At 44.4% G+C, this 16,398-nt stretch overlaps 1 protein-coding gene across 2 annotated transcripts in view; it reads left to right on the top strand.

Moving 5' to 3' along the window:
- LOC117406088 (gamma-aminobutyric acid receptor subunit gamma-3) overlaps positions 1-16,398 on the top strand; it is a 166,596-nt gene that overhangs the window by 91,500 nt on the left and 58,698 nt on the right. The window lies entirely within an intron of this gene.

The raw sequence follows: 16,398 nt of genomic DNA, 5'->3' as shown, positions 1-16,398 counted from the left end.
TCTAGTTCAAGGTCAATATGATTTTGTCGTGTTGCAATGCACGTCTTGCCCATTGTTTAACCACAGACATTCCTAGGGAAATATTAGACACATTAAAACCCAGCGCTCAATTGTTTTTTTCTAAATAAAATTACTTCTATGCTTACTTAACGACTTCACATTTAAAAAATAATAAATAAATCATATCTTGCTAAACCTCTCTATCTATCACCCCTGAGCGAGTAGGACCTGAAACGCTTCCTTGAATGTGTCTCCACAAGCCTGGACCATCGTATCTGATCAGGGCCTTACACAATATCTTTAAATAATATCCCACTAAACCTCTCTATCTATCACCCCTGAGCGAGTAGGACCTGAAACGCTTCCTCGAATGGGGGGATTTTTACAAGATAAGGCATGTAAGCTTTTTTTTCCAGCCTAAATACCCATTTAAAATGTTTTCAAGCTTTACAAGTACAGCAGGATGAATGTCGAACACAATGTACTATTTGTGAATTACAGTCTCCTCGTGAATGCGTCCAAAGCAATATGTGTTCTTTTCAAGTGAGACTGAAAGCTTTTTGATTTAATGAGTACCATTTCAACAAACCCAACTAATATACTCTCTGGCACAGCATACTGTGTTCTGTAAGTAACTCAATCTGAAAACCAAGACAATAATACTGTCATCAATGAGAAGCATTTTTATAAATATGATGACGGGATCTTACAGATTTATTATTATTATTATTATTATTATTATTATTATTATTATTATTATTATTATTATTATTATTACCAAAATCACACATAAGTAAGCAACACCTAGTTCACAAAGCATATTTGTATAAATCCCCCCCCCACCCCCCACCCCTTGATTTGCTGTAACAAAAGATGTGATGTTTCAATACAGGATTCCTACAGTAAAGTCACGTCCTGAAATGTGCTGCACTTCATTACAGTAAACTTGGCTGCATTTCTGTTATTATTAAATCCAGTGGCTATATTGGTGGCCAGAAGGTTACCACTGTTCTAGGCTACTGTCCAAAAAGTTACCACAATACCGGCTACTGTGCTGTAAACTCTGATTTATATTCTATAGTCATAACATCCCTTTATATCTGTATACCACTTGATAATGGGAACTGTCTCGTTCAAAATAAACAGGTTCCTCTTGCACCTTGTCAGGAAGAATGAAATAGTAATTATTGACCACTCATCTTTTATAGACCCATTTTCAGAAAGCTCGAACAAAAACAACTGGGATACAATGTGATTGCTTGTCAGCCTTATTTCTGATACTGAAGTATTGCTGTTGTATCCCTGGATTCCCGTTTTAAGTAAAGTAAAGTTATTCTCAGTCTGTAGCGTGACCTAGAACATTGTTTTTCCTTGGTGACCCATTGTATAGTCCTGGTGCTAAATCCGGCATGATCATTGCCCAAGAGTGCTGGAAGAATGTACAGTAATAATAATAATACTACTACTAATAATAATAATAATAATAGTAATAATAATAATAATAAATAAGATGCCATTGAAGAACCTTGTTCTATAAAGGTAAAACGTGTTCAAACTAAATCAAGTTGATCAATGTTTCGGCTAGTGCCTTCATCAGTGAACTTTAACCCTAATGTAGACGTAACATTTCATTGCAGCCTTTACCACGGGTAAACAGCCAAGACAAAAATGTGTAATTTAATTATCTAAACAAGGTGCAGACAAAATAATACTGCTGTCTAAAATAGTTAAACACAGCCCTTTGTGTCCCAAAATTATACAGTGCATTTGAGTCTCTTCAGTATGTCTTTCTTTCCTTTGGAAGAATGTAAAATGCCAGGAAGTGCCCTGTTCTAAGGATCCCAAAGGTTATCTGTCACTGCTGTGCACAACACTTAATTAGACATGGTGCCTGATTAAACCATTTAAATGTTAACTATTTTTACTTCAGTTCTTTATTCTTACCCCAGGGTTACATTTTAATGGCGCCTCTCTCCTTGCATTTTTTTAAAATGTATTTTTTATTGTAGCCTATTCATTTTAAATGTACATTCCACTGGACATGTGCTGTTTATGAGCTAGTCTGATATGCTTACTACCTACGGTTAAGAAAACTAATAAATGAATGTCAGAATCAATTGGAGATGGCTCTTTGAGACTTACTGTACTCTACTGAATTGGATTGTAGCTTTAACTGGGTAAGTCACAGGCATTGCTCAAGGCATTACAGTAGCATTTCCAGTACGTGAAATAATCTCAAGAAAACAAGTGTCCCAGTCAGCCCTCTTGACCCCCCAGGTGACCTATCCAGGGGACATGCAGCCTGAATAATGAGGTGTTTGGTGTGGACCACAGCAATTCCAGTGTCGATACTGCAGACACATGCAGGTTATGTTAAGATGATGGGTGATGGTCACATGCAGGTGATGTTAAGATGATGGGTGATGATCACATGCAGGTGATGTTAAGATGATGGGTGATGATCACATGCAGGTGATGTTAAGATGATGGGTGATGATCACATGCTGGTGATGTTAAGATGATGGGTGATGATCACATGCAGGTGATGTTAAGATGATGGGTGATGATTACAGGCAGGTGATGTTAAGATGATGGGTGATGATCACATGCAGGTGATGTTAAGATGATGGGTGATGATCACATGCAGGTGATGTTAAGATGATGGGTGATGATCACATGCAGGTGATGTTAAGATGATGGGTGATGATCACATGCAGGTGATGTTAAGATGATGGGTGATGATCACATGCAGGTGATGTTAAGATGATGGGTGATGATCACATGCAGGTGATGTTAAGATGGTGGGTGATGATCACATGCAGGTGATGTTAAGATGATGGGTGATGATCACATGCAGGTGATGTTAAGATGATGGGTGATGATCACAGGCAGGTGATGTTAAGATAATGGGTGATGATCACAGGCAGGTACTGTTAGAAGATGGGTGATGATCACATGCAGGTGATGTTAAGATAATGGGTGATGATCACATGCAGGTGATGTTAAGATGATGGGTGATGATCACATGCAGGTGATGTTAAGATAATGGGTGATGATCACAGGCAGGTACTGTTAGAAGATGGGTGATGATCACATGCAGGTGATGTTAAGATGATGGGTGATGATCACATGCAGGTGATGTTAAGATGATGGGTGATGATCACAGGCAGGTGATGTTAAGATGATGGGTGATGATCACAGGCAGGTGATGTTATGATGGGTGATGATCACAGGCAGGTGATTGTCTCTTTATTCCTGCTGATGTGCTGTGCTTCTGGACTAGAGGATGACAATTACTTTTGTATTAATCATATTTGAGGACTAACTGCTGAGCAATTCAATATTTGTGAAGTTATGGTTTTAGTAATTGTACTTATTCAGCATGTATTAATTACATATAAATGCAAGTAGCACCAAATGGCATAACCAGTACCAATGGCATCTCCGCACAATAACATACATAGACTTCCCATATGCAGCTTACACAAATAAACTTACTTGACTTGAAAAACATCTTAAATGATGCAAGCAAATTCCTACACTGTTCAGTACTTGCTTTGATTGAATGAGCCATACACAAGCTTCAATCTGAAAGCTGAACATTAATTTAATTAAAGAACAAAGACAAGTTTTTAGTGAATCTTTTTTTAGCCTACTTCACTAAAGTAAAAACAGGGTTCTGTTATTTTGCAATACCACTGCTTCAAATCATTACTACTGATAGTAATAGCAATAGCACCATTTTATTTAGGGATGGTGTTTAACTTAAACCCATTCATAGCCCCACAGGAACATTAACCTGCTAAATTCCCTGATTTAAAAAATAAAAAAAGAGTCGGATTCTCTCTTTTTTAGTGAATATAATTTAAATAATAGAGATTAAATACAAACTAAACTAACAACTACCAAGCATATATTTAACTAATCATTGTAGTCTCTGCTTAACCACCTAGCCTATATTTCACTAATCATTGTAGTCTCTGCTTAACCACATAGCATATATTTAACTAATCGTTGTAGCCTCTGCTTAACCACCTAGCCTATATTTCACTAATCATTGGAGTCTCTGCTTAACCACATAGCATATATTTAACTAATCATTGTAGTCTCTGCTTAACCACATAGCATATATTTAACTAATCATTGTAGTCTCTGCTTAACCACATAGCATATATTTAACTAATCATTGTAGTCTCTGCTTAACCACATAGCATATATTTAACTAATCATTGTAGTCTCTGCTTAACCACATAGCATATATTTAACTAATCATTGTAGTCTCTGCTTAACCACATAGCATATATTTAACTAATCATTGTAGTCTCTGCTTAACCACATAGCATATATTTAACTAATCATTGGAGTCTCTGCTTAACCACATAGCATATATTTAACTAATCATTGTAGTCTCTGCTTAACCACATAGCATATATTTCACTAATCATTGGAGTCTCTGCTTGCCCAGCAGCTTCTGTTTCAGTCACTGGACCATGGGTCAAATCAGTGCTCATGTGCTTGGGGGTGGGGTGGGGGGTGGGGTATTGAGGTTTTCTTTCAAAATGACCCTTCTGGCATCCTCTGAATGCCTTTCCATTTATAAATGGAATTTTACACCAATGAAATGCAAAACCTTAACAAAACAAGGAATAATAGTGTGTGTACACTGGCCAAACAAAGTGGAGCCCCTCCACCCCGTAATCAGAGTGGGGTAGGCACCAATGTATCAGAAGATTGCATTTACAGTATCTGGTGGATTGGGTGGCCCCTGTTTGACACTCTCATCACTCTCACATACTAAACAGGTTTTTTGGAATAGAAATGTGTGTATGCTATGCATATGCAGATGATTTGCAATGTCAATGTGAGTTTGGGAACAGAGGCTTCACACTTAAGATCTGTGACTCTTTGCAGAGCAATGTAAACAGCCATACTCTCAAAAAATCAATTCAGTAAGAAAGTAAAAAAGGCTGCTTTTCAAATATGCATGCAAGTGTATTTCTGCACACTCCTGATTTTTATTTTTTCAGGTACATAATTCATTTTGATGTGAAAATCTATAAACAACAGAATATTAATCAGTCTCACTAATCCAGCATTTCCTTTATCAGTACCTTGGGGTATTTACATTTGAGATAATTATCTGTAACACAGTAACACTTAGGATTAATGGATGACACCCTTACTAAAACTGCAGACCCATTATTGTCTATAAGAGAGCCCCCAACACAATACGAGAGGGTTAAGGTGAGGAGCCAGCATCAGTTTCTAAAGCATATAGACTAATCACTGGTAGAGGGGGTTGTGGGCAGAGTATGAAAAAGAGTGCTCTGTGTATTCTGGTAATTTCAGACAACCCCTAAACCCCATCTATAAGAAGAGCCGATCATGACCACGGTGACGCACAGTGAGCACTTTACATGAAGTGTCTGTACTTACTGAGTAACCCTAACCCTAACCCTAACCATAACCCCTAAACCCCATGTATAAGAAGAGCCGACCATGACCACAGTGACCAACAGTGAGCACTTTACATGAAGTGTCTGTACTTACTGAGTAACCCTAACCCTAACCCTAACCCTAACCCTAACCCCTAAACCCCATGTATAAGAAGAGCCGACCATGACCACGGTGACGCACAGTGAGCACTTTACATGAAGTGTCTGTACTTACTGTGTAACCCTAACCCTAACCCTAACCCTAACCCTAACCCCTAAACCCCATGTATAAGAAGAGCCGATCATGACCACGGTGACGCACAGTGAGCACTTTACATGAAGTGTCTGTACTTACTGTGTAACCCTAACCCTAACCCTAACCCCTAACCCTAACCCCTAACCCCTAAACCCCATGTATAAGAAGAGCCGACCATGACCACGGTGACCCACAGTGAGCACTTTACATGAAGTGTCTGTACTTACTGAGTAAACCTAACGCTAACCCTAACCCTAACCTTTTTCTGATACAATTGTGTATACCTACACTGTGCAAAAATATGTACACGTTAAGTACATTGTAACTATGCATAATGACATTGTAATTATGTGTAAGTACATATGTATTTAATATGTAACTACTATGTAAATATACAGTACTTCGAGGCACTTCATGTAAAGTGTTACCAAGCTTTGCAACATTTGAACACAATCAGTTTTACTGTAATGATGCGATACAATGTGTAAGCGAACTTGAGTTCTGGGTCTAGCAGAACATCAAAGTGTCTGACAGCTGGGTTCAAAATATCTTCCTTGTAGTTTAAGGGAAAAACAGTATTTTCCGAAAGCTTGTCTCAGTGGAAGGGTGCCCGACAAATCATAACAAGTTGAAGGTAAATCTAGGTTTTAAAGTTTTTTTTTAAAGAAAATAATGATAAAAATGGTTTTCTATTAGCGATAGTGGACTCCTGATGAAGGCTCTACTGTGTGGTAACTGACCTTGTCTTTGGTTAGCATCCTCGCCTTCGGGTCAGGCTGCATAATTTATACAGTTGGGTTTTTACTGGAGCAATCTAGGTAAAATACCTTGCTCAAGAGTACAGCAGCAGTGTCCCCCACCTGGGATTGAACCCACGACCCTCCAGTCAAGAGTCCAGAGACCAACCACTACTACTGTACCACAGTAAACAGTTTACATTTGTTTTGCTAAAGGGATTGTATCTTCCAAAGTAGTTTTACATTTTACATTTTCTCCACCGCGCACATCCATTCATTATATAGGTCTCCAAGGTGCAGTTTTGAAAGAAACACATGTTTTAGCACACTTGTATTTTTATTTTAAAACAGGATGTCTGGTACCTCTCTAGGTTTGCTCTGTGTGCAAGTCATGCTTTTAGACTGTCTTGATCTTCCTGGGTCATTTCACTGAGTTATATCCTCTCAATAGCCAATCCGCTGCTCTCCTATTGACAGACATGCTTTCAGCCAGTAACATGCTTTGACCCAGAAGACACAGCTGAGGTGAAAAGATCCAGGAAGTGCAAGTGCAGACAGATGACCCAAGAATAAGGCACAGAAACAAAGGGCTTCTTTAACCTAAAGTAGTACCAGATATCATGTTTTCACAATGAATGCCCTGCTTATGCTGTAAAGCACATTTACGATGCTTTATGTTTATTAAACACGGTCCAGGTATCAAAGGAAAAATTGGAAAAATTTGAAACCAGGAATCCTTTGTATTTTACTTTGACTGAAATAAACCCCAGGAAAGCTAATCTCCTGTATTTTCATTACAAATAAAAGGTGTGCTTGTTTAGAAGGAGCTGCGCTTGATCACATTTCTATTTCCTTTTAAACCCCAAGACATTGCTTCCATCATTCCGTCCAGCTTCCATGCATCCTTGCTGTGAGATGTAGAATATTTTAAACACAGTGTTTACTCCTGAGAGCCCAGCTGAGGCACACTTCCTTGGTACTAGTGATTTCAGAGTTGGGTGAGACCAAAGCACAAGGCACACTCTGCCAAGGATCTTTTTCCAGTAACATTTTACATGAAGTGTCGCTAATTATTGTGTATTTACTGGTAGTTACATAGTAAATACATGTGTACTTACAATGTTATTATGCATAGTTACAATGTATGATCTGTTCTGTAAAGGCAGGACAGGGAGCTAGCATTCGAATCTGTGCAAACAAAGCATTCATCATTTTACAAAAGTAACAATTGTGTTTGATTTCCTACAGTACATTTCAATATATAAGTGCACAATGAAAATGGTGATAAAGTAGCATTCAGATCTCTAAAGTCCAAATAGCATGAACATGTTTTTTTCTTTCTTTGTAATCATCTTTGTTGTGGGATCTGGGTTGATCTCTCTCCTCTATCCTGCTGGGGTCTGGGTTGATCTCTCTCTCCTCTATCCTGCTGGGTTCTGGGTTGAACGCTCTCTCTCTCCTCTATCCTGCTGGGGTCTGGGTTGATCTCTCTCTCCTCTATCCTGCTGGGGTCTGGGTTGATCTCTCTCTCCTCTATCCTGCTGGGTTCTGGGTTGAACGCTCTCTCTCTCCTCTATCCTGCTGGGGTCTGGGTTGATCTCTCTCTCCTCTATCCTGCTGGGGTCTGGTTTGAACCCTCTCTCTCTCCTCTATCCTGCTGGGGTCTGGGTTGAACCCTCTCTCCTCTCTCCTGCTGGGGCCTGGGTTGAACTCTCTGTCCTCTATTCCTTTATCCTGCTGGGGTCTGGGTTGAACTCTCTGTCCTCTATTCCTCTATCCTGCTGGGGTCTGGGTTGATCTCTCTCTCTCTCCTCTATCCTGCTGGGGTCTGGGTTGAACTCTCTCTCCTCTCTCCTGCTGGGGCCTGGGTTGAACTCTCTCTCCTCTCTCCTGCTGGGGTCTGGTTTGAACCCTCTCTCTCTCACCTCTATCCTGCAGAGATCTGGGTTGAACTCTCTGTCCTCTATTCCTCTATCCTGCTGGGGTCTGGGTTGAACTCTCTGTCCTCTATTCCTCTATCCTGCTGGGGTCTGGGTTGATCTCTCTCTCTCTCCTCTATCCTGCTGGGGTCTGGGTTGATCTCTCTCTCCTCTATCCTGCTGGGATCTGGGTTGAACTCTCTCTCCTCTCTCCTGCTGGGGTCTGGTTTGAACCCTCTCTCTCACCTCTATCCTGCTGGGATCTGGGTTGAACTCTCTGTCCTCTATTCCTCTATCCTGCTGGGGTCTGGGTTGATCTCTCTCTCCTCTATCCTGCTGGGGTCCGGGTTGAACCCTCTCTCCTCTCTCCTGCTGCGGGATTCTCATATGTGTTGTATAATGGTTTCCATGGCTATGGTGCATGCTGTTCTCCTCCTGGTCACATTGTTTTGATCTCTCTCTCCTCTATCCTGCTGGGTTCTGGGTTGAACGCTCTCTCTCTCCTCTATCCTGCTGGGGTCTGGGTTGATCTCTCTCTCCTCTATCCTGCTGGGGTCTGGTTTGAACCCTCTCTCTCTCCTCTATCCTGCTGGGGTCTGGGTTGAACCCTCTCTCCTCTCTCCTGCTGGGGCCTGGGTTGAACTCTCTGTCCTCTATTCCTTTATCCTGCTGGGGTCTGGGTTGAACTCTCTGTCCTCTATTCCTCTATCCTGCTGGGGTCTGGGTTGATCTCTCTCTCTCTCCTCTATCCTGCTGGGGTCTGGGTTGAACTCTCTCTCCTCTCTCCTGCTGGGGCCTGGGTTGAACTCTCTCTCCTCTCTCCTGCTGGGGTCTGGTTTGAACCCTCTCTCTCTCACCTCTATCCTGCAGAGATCTGGGTTGAACTCTCTGTCCTCTATTCCTCTATCCTGCTGGGGTCTGGGTTGAACTCTCTGTCCTCTATTCCTCTATCCTGCTGGGGTCTGGGTTGATCTCTCTCTCTCTCCTCTATCCTGCTGGGGTCTGGGTTGATCTCTCTCTCCTCTATCCTGCTGGGATCTGGGTTGAACTCTCTCTCCTCTCTCCTGCTGGGGTCTGGTTTGAACCCTCTCTCTCACCTCTATCCTGCTGGGATCTGGGTTGAACTCTCTGTCCTCTATTCCTCTATCCTGCTGGGGTCTGGGTTGATCTCTCTCTCCTCTATCCTGCTGGGGTCCGGGTTGAACCCTCTCTCCTCTCTCCTGCTGCGGGATTCTCATATGTGTTGTATAATGGTTTCCATGGCTATGGTGCATGCTGTTCTCCTCCTGGTCACATTGTTTTGCTTTTAGATTGAAGGATACATGATATTACACTTAACACTGGAACTAATAGAGGAAGTAAAGGTCAGTGTGGAAACTATGTTACAGTCTTCTCAATATCCCTGAAGAATACACTGAGTGGCTGGATTGGACAATGGAAACAGCCCACTTAGTCAAGCTTCGGGACTTTGTTTACTGTATTCTGAGTGCAAGAGGCTTACATTAAACCACACAACAGATGTAATGATGAAATTGCTTTTTGGTAAGAGCTCAGCATTTTCATCTCATGAGTGCCTTGTTGTCAAAACTATTATTTCTACAACGTCCTCTGCAGTTTCAACTATTCCCCACTCATAGACCAAGATCCTAGTCCACAGATTAATGTAATCTTTCATTCCAGCCCACAGCCAAAATATGTAGTACCTGAGATTAAAAAATCTTCACATCAAAAAAATCTCTGAGGGTGCAACATGTTTTTTTTTTTGACATTGCCAAAACCGTTTGTGTAATTTTATTATTAAAAAGTGTAGTACTGTTTAGTATGTCACTGAACACACTGAGTGGTACAATTTGAAACATATTTAGAACATGTTCTGCATGGAATTGCTACACGTTCTAATTTGATCAAACTGGAAATTAAACCAAAACCAAGATGAAGTAGATGTCAGCCGCTATTTCAATACGCTAGCTGAGCTATCATTTCTCAACCTGGAAAGTTCACTGTTAAACTTTTCAAACAACTGTCGGTACTTTATGAGGGAGGGACGGGGGAACTAAAAGAGTTCAGAAGCAAATGTAGGTAAGAGATGGATTTTAAAAACGCAGTCACAGCTCATTGAAGGATGTCTGCTCACAGCCAATTCCTCACTGAATAATGCAGCAGGGAATGAGTTTGTCTTGGTGAACTTCACTGTAGTAAGAAAGATAAATCAACACGTTTATCTGCTAAAACTATGTCAATAGATAAGACCCTAATGACATCGAAGAGCAATGCAATCATCCCCTCTTCACGAAGAGGCAGCAGATCACGTATTGACATAGCAAATTGCACACTTGACATCCCTGTTATTGACAATTGACAGGTGCATGCATTGAGCAAATCCCTGATTGTGTGTGTGTGTGTGTCAGTGTGTGTGTGTGTGTGTGTGTGTGTGTGTCAGTGTGTGTGCGTGCGTGCGTGTGTGTGTGTGTGAGAGTGTGTGAGTGTGTGTGTGCGTGTGTGTGAGTGTGTGTGTGTGTGAGGGTGAGGGTGTGTTTATGTGTGCGTGTGTGTGTGTGTGAGTGTGTGTGTGTGTGTGTGTGAGTGTGTGTGTGTGTGTGAGTGTGTGTGTGCGTGTGCGTGTGTGTGTGTGTGTGTGAGTGTGTGTGTGTGTGTGAGTGTGTGTGTGTGTGTGTGTGTGTGTGTGTGTGTGTGTGTGTGTGTGTGTGAGTGTGTGTGTGTGTGTGAGTGTGTGTGTGTGTGTGTGTGTGTGTGTGTGTGTTTTATGCTATCACATTATGGCGAGTGTAATGTGTAGTATAGAGATGATAGTAATTGCTCTTGGGTGTATTTAGACTATGGGTGTTGATGTAACTTAAAAAAAATGGTGAGTAAGTAGATTCAAGAAACTGCACAGAGTCCTTTTCTTCAATCAGTTGTTAGGTTTATTGAAATATGCAGGGAGTCTGGTCCCAGGTACAGGACAAACAGAATACTCGTTCTTACAATTGTTGCATGACATTAAATACCCTTCTGCATAGGTGTCTCTCTCCTCCTCTTTCTCTGACACTTAACCAATAGAAAAGGTACAACTCATTATCCTGTTACCATATATTTCATTTTGTGTGAGTGTGTGTATGTGTGTGTGTGTGTGTGTGTGTTCTAGTGTGAAGATCTCTGAACTCAGTGCATTCTTCAGACCCTGGTGCCACAAAGGTCCATACATCTGGTTTTTGTCATCTTCCTTGTTCCTATCTCTCCGATTTGCCTAAGACCCTTTGATCCCAGTGGCACTATCTCTTTGGATCTCTCTGAAGTCTTAGAGCCTGGTCTCTTCTGGTCCCCTTGAAAACTATCTTTATGACCCCGTCATAAACCAGCTGTATTTTCTAAGCAAAAACCTGTTAACTAGTTTTATACCCCAGTGGACTCCCCGAAGGGCAAGCTTCTTTCATGTCAGGGCTGGAGATCAAAGGACTTGTTTGTACAGCCGTGTGCTGCTGGCCAGCCATTTGCTTTGACACAAAAGAATCTTTTTCAGTTGTTACAACTTCAGAGTAACTTCTCTACCATATTGCAGCTTTCATCTATCACAGCAGTGCTTGCATTTTTGGAACTAACAGTTTTTTCTATCCAATGTTAAATCACTTTTCAGAAAAATAACATGAATACAGCCGTCATTCCTCATGCGTAGCAAACTGCTATTCAATACTTGTTCCATGTTTTCCAACAGGTGTAAAAAGATGATGAGCTGATGTATTATCACACTATGTACTGCATGTGTAAATCATGCTTAGCATCAGTACCCCCCTATTATCCAGTATATTGTAGCTGGGATTTGACTGGGTGTCTACCGTTCTCTTCTGGATTCAAGTCCAGCCACAGCAGCCACATTAACAGATACTGACAACGGTGCTCTGCATGATCAGCTGCTGCAGCTCCAAAAACAAAACTAAAGGATTCTCGTGGCAGTGAGCAGGGAGCTGGGGGTCGATCCTGATTCATGGTATTGATTGTACTGTGGACATGTTGAGAGGTGAGCTCTGGACCGCACTGCAGCGTCGTTTCACAGTAGGATTCTCGTGGCAGTGAGCAGGGAGCTGGGGGTCGATCCTGATTCGTGGTATTGATGGACATGTTGAGAGGTGAGCTCTGGACCGCACTGCAGCGTCGTTTCACAGTAGGATTCTCGTGGCAGTGAGCAGGGAGCTGGGGGTCGATCCTGATTCATGGTATTGATGGACATGTTGAGAGGTGAGCTCTGGACCGCACTGCAGCGTCGTTTCACAGTAGGATTCTCGTGGCAGTGAGCAGGGAGCTGGGGGTCGATCCTGATTCATGGTATTGATGGACATGTTGAGAGGTGAGCTCTGGACCGCACTGCAGCGTCGTTTCACAGTAGGATTCTCGTGGCAGTGAGCAGGGAGCTGGGGGTCGATCCTGATTCATGGTATTGATGGACATGTTGAGAGGTGAGCTCTGGACCGCACTGCAGCGTCGTTTCACAGTAGGATTCTCGTGGCAGTGAGCAGGGAGCTGGTGGTCGATCCTGATTCGTGGTATTGATTGTACTGTGGACATGTTGAGAGGTGAGCTCTGGACCGCACTGCAGCGTCGTTTCACAGTAGGATTCTCGTGGCAGTGAGCAGGGAGCTGGGGGTCGATCCTGATTCATGGTATTGATGGACATGTTGAGAGGTGAGCTCTGGACCGCACTGCAGCGTCGTTTCACAGAAGGATTCTCGTGGCAGTGAGCAGGGAGCTGGGGGTCGATCCTGATTCATGGTATTGATGGACATGTTGAGAGGTGAGCTCTGGACCGCACTGCAGCGTCGTTTCACAGTAGGATTCTCGTGGCAGTGAGCAGGGAGCTGGGGGTCGATCCTGATTCATGGTATTGATGGACATGTTGAGAGGTGAGCTCTGGACCGCGCTGCAGCGTCGTTTCACAGTAGGATTCTCGTGGCAGTGAGCAGGGAGCTGGGGGTCGATCCTGATTCATGGTATTGATGGACATGTTGAGAGGTGAGCTCTGGACCGCACTGCAGCGTCGTTTCACAGTAGTATTCTCGTGGCAGTGAGCAGGGAGCTGGGGGTCGATCCTGATTCATGGTATTGATGGACATGTTGAGAGGTGAGCTCTGGACCGCACTGCAGCGTCGTTTCACAGTAGGATTCTCGTGGCAGTGAGCAGGGAGCTGGGGGTCGATCCTGATTCATGGTATTGATTGTACTGTGGACATGTTGAGAGGTGAGCTCTGGACCGCACTGCAGCGTCGTTTCACAGTAGGATTCTCATGGCAGTGAGCAGGGAGCTGGGGGTCGATCCTGATTCATGGTATTGATTGTACTGTGGACATGTTGAGAGGTGAGCTCTGGACCGCACTGCAGCATCATTTCACAGTAGGATTCTCGTGGCAGTGAGCAGGGAGCTGGTGGTCGATCCTGATTCGAGGTATTGATTGTACTGTGGACATGTTGAGAGGTGAGCTCTGGACCGCACTGCAGCGTCGTTTCACAGTAGGATTCTCGTGGCAGTGAGCAGGGAGCTGGTGGTCGATCCTGATTCGAGGTATTGATGGACATATTGAGAGGTGAGCTCTGGACCGCACTGCAGCGTCGTTTCACAGTAGGATTCTCGTGGCAGTGAGCAGGGAGCTGGGGGTCGATCCTGATTCATGGTATTGATTGTACTGTGGACATGTTGAGAGGTGAGCTCTGGACCACGCTGCAGCGTCGTTTCACAGTAGGATTCTCGTGGCAGTGAGCAGAGAGCTGGGGGTCGATCCTGATTCGTGGTATTGATTGTACTGTGGACATGTTGAGAGGTGAGCTCTGGACCGCACTGCAGCATCATTTCACAGTAGGATTCTCGTGGCAGTGAGCAGGGAGCTGGTGGTCGATCCTGATTCGAGGTATTGATTGTACTGTGGACATGTTGAGAGGTGAGCTCTGGACCGCACTGCAGCGTCGTTTCACAGTAGGATTCTCGTGGCAGTGAGCAGGGAGCTGGTGGTCGATCCTGATTCATGGTATTGATTGTACTGTGGACATGTTGAGAGGTGAGCTCTGGACCGCACTGCAGCATCATTTCACAGTAGGATTCTCGTGGCAGTGAGCAGGGAGCTGGGGGTCGATCCTGATTCATGGCATTGATGGACATGTTGAGAGGTGAGCTCTGGACCGCGCTGCAGCGTCGTTTCACAGTAGGATTCTCGTGGCAGTGAGCAGGGAGCTGGGGGTCGATCCTGATTCATGGTATTGATTGTACTGTGGACATGTTGAGAGGTGAGCTCTGGACCGCACTGCAGCGTCGTTTCACAGTAGGATTCTCGTGGCAGTGAGCAGGGAGCTGGGGGTCGATCCTGATTCGTGGTATTGATTGTACTGTGGACATGTTGAGAGGTGAGCTCTGGACCGCACTGCAGCGTCTTTCACAGTAGGATTCTCGTGGCAGTGAGCAGGGAGCTGGGGGTCGATCCTGATTCATGGTATTGATGGACATGTTGAGAGGTGAGCTCTGGACCGCACTGCAGCGTCGTTTCACAGTAGGATTCTCGTGGCAGTGAGCAGGGAGCTGGGGGTCGATCCTGATTCATGGTATTGATTGTACTGTGGACATGTTGAGAGGTGAGCTCTGGACCGCACTGCAGCGTCGTTTCACAGTAGGATTCTCATGGCAGTGAGCAGGGAGCTGGGGGTCGATCCTGATTCATGGTATTGATTGTACTGTGGACATGTTGAGAGGTGAGCTCTGGACCGCACTGCAGCATCATTTCACAGTAGGATTCTCGTGGCAGTGAGCAGGGAGCTGGTGGTCGATCCTGATTCGAGGTATTGATTGTACTGTGGACATGTTGAGAGGTGAGCTCTGGACCGCACTGCAGCGTCGTTTCACAGTAGGATTCTCGTGGCAGTGAGCAGGGAGCTGGGGGTCGATCCTGATTCATGGTATTGATGGACATGTTGAGAGGTGAGCTCTGGACCGCACTGCAGCGTCGTTTCACAGTAGGATTCTCGTGGCAGGGAGCAGGGAGCTGGGGGTCGATCCTGATTCATGGTATTGATGGACATGTTGAGAGGTGAGCTCTGGACCGCACTGCAGCGTCGTTTCACAGTAGGATTCTCGTGGCAGTGAGCAGGGAGCTGGGGGTGAATCCTGATTCATGGTATTGATGGACATGTTGAGAGGTGAGCTCTGGACCGCACTGCAGCGTCGTTTCACAGTAGGATTCTCGTGGCAGTGAGCAGGGAGCTGGTGGTCGATCCTGATTCATGGTATTGATTGTACTGTGGACATGTTGAGAGGTGAGCTCTGGACCGCACTGCAGCATCATTTCACAGTAGGATTCTCGTGGCAGTGAGCAGGGAGCTGGTGGTCGATCCTGATTCGAGGTATTGATTGTACTGTGGACATGTTGAGAGGTGAGCTCTGGACCGCACTGCAGCATCATTTCACAGTAGGATTCTCGTGGCAGTGAGCAGGGAGCTGGTGGTCGATCCTGATTCGAGGTATTGATTGTACTGTGGACATGTTGAGAGGTGAGCTCTGGACCACGCTGCAGCGTCGTTTCACAGTAGGATTCTCGTGGCAGTGAGCAGAGAGCTGGGGGTCGATCCTGATTCGTGGTATTGATTGTACTGTGGACATGTTGAGAGGTGAGCTCTGGACCGCACTGCAGCATCATTTCACAGTAGGATTCTCGTGGCAGTGAGCAGGGAGCTGGTGGTCGATCCTGATTCGAGGTATTGATTGTACTGTGGACATGTTGAGAGGTGAGCTCTGGACCGCACTGCAGCGTCGTTTCACAGTAGGATTCTCGTGGCAGTGAGCAGGGAGCTGGTGGTCGATCCTGATTCATGGTATTGATTGTACTGTGGACATGTTGAGAGGTGAGCTCTGGACCACGCTGCAGCGTCGTTTCACAGTAGGATTCTCGTGGCAGTGAGCAGAGAGCTGGGGGTCGATCCTGATTCGTGGTATTGATTGTACTGTGGACATGTTGAGAGGTGAGCTCTGGACCGCACTGCAGCATCATTTCACAGTAGGATTCTCGTGGCAGTGAGCAGGG

The sequence above is a fragment of the Acipenser ruthenus genome, chromosome 9, assembly GCF_902713425.1.
Source record: "Acipenser ruthenus chromosome 9, fAciRut3.2 maternal haplotype, whole genome shotgun sequence".
NCBI lineage: Eukaryota > Metazoa > Chordata > Actinopteri > Acipenseriformes > Acipenseridae > Acipenser > Acipenser ruthenus.
This window is presented reverse-complemented; position numbering and strand designations above follow the sequence as displayed.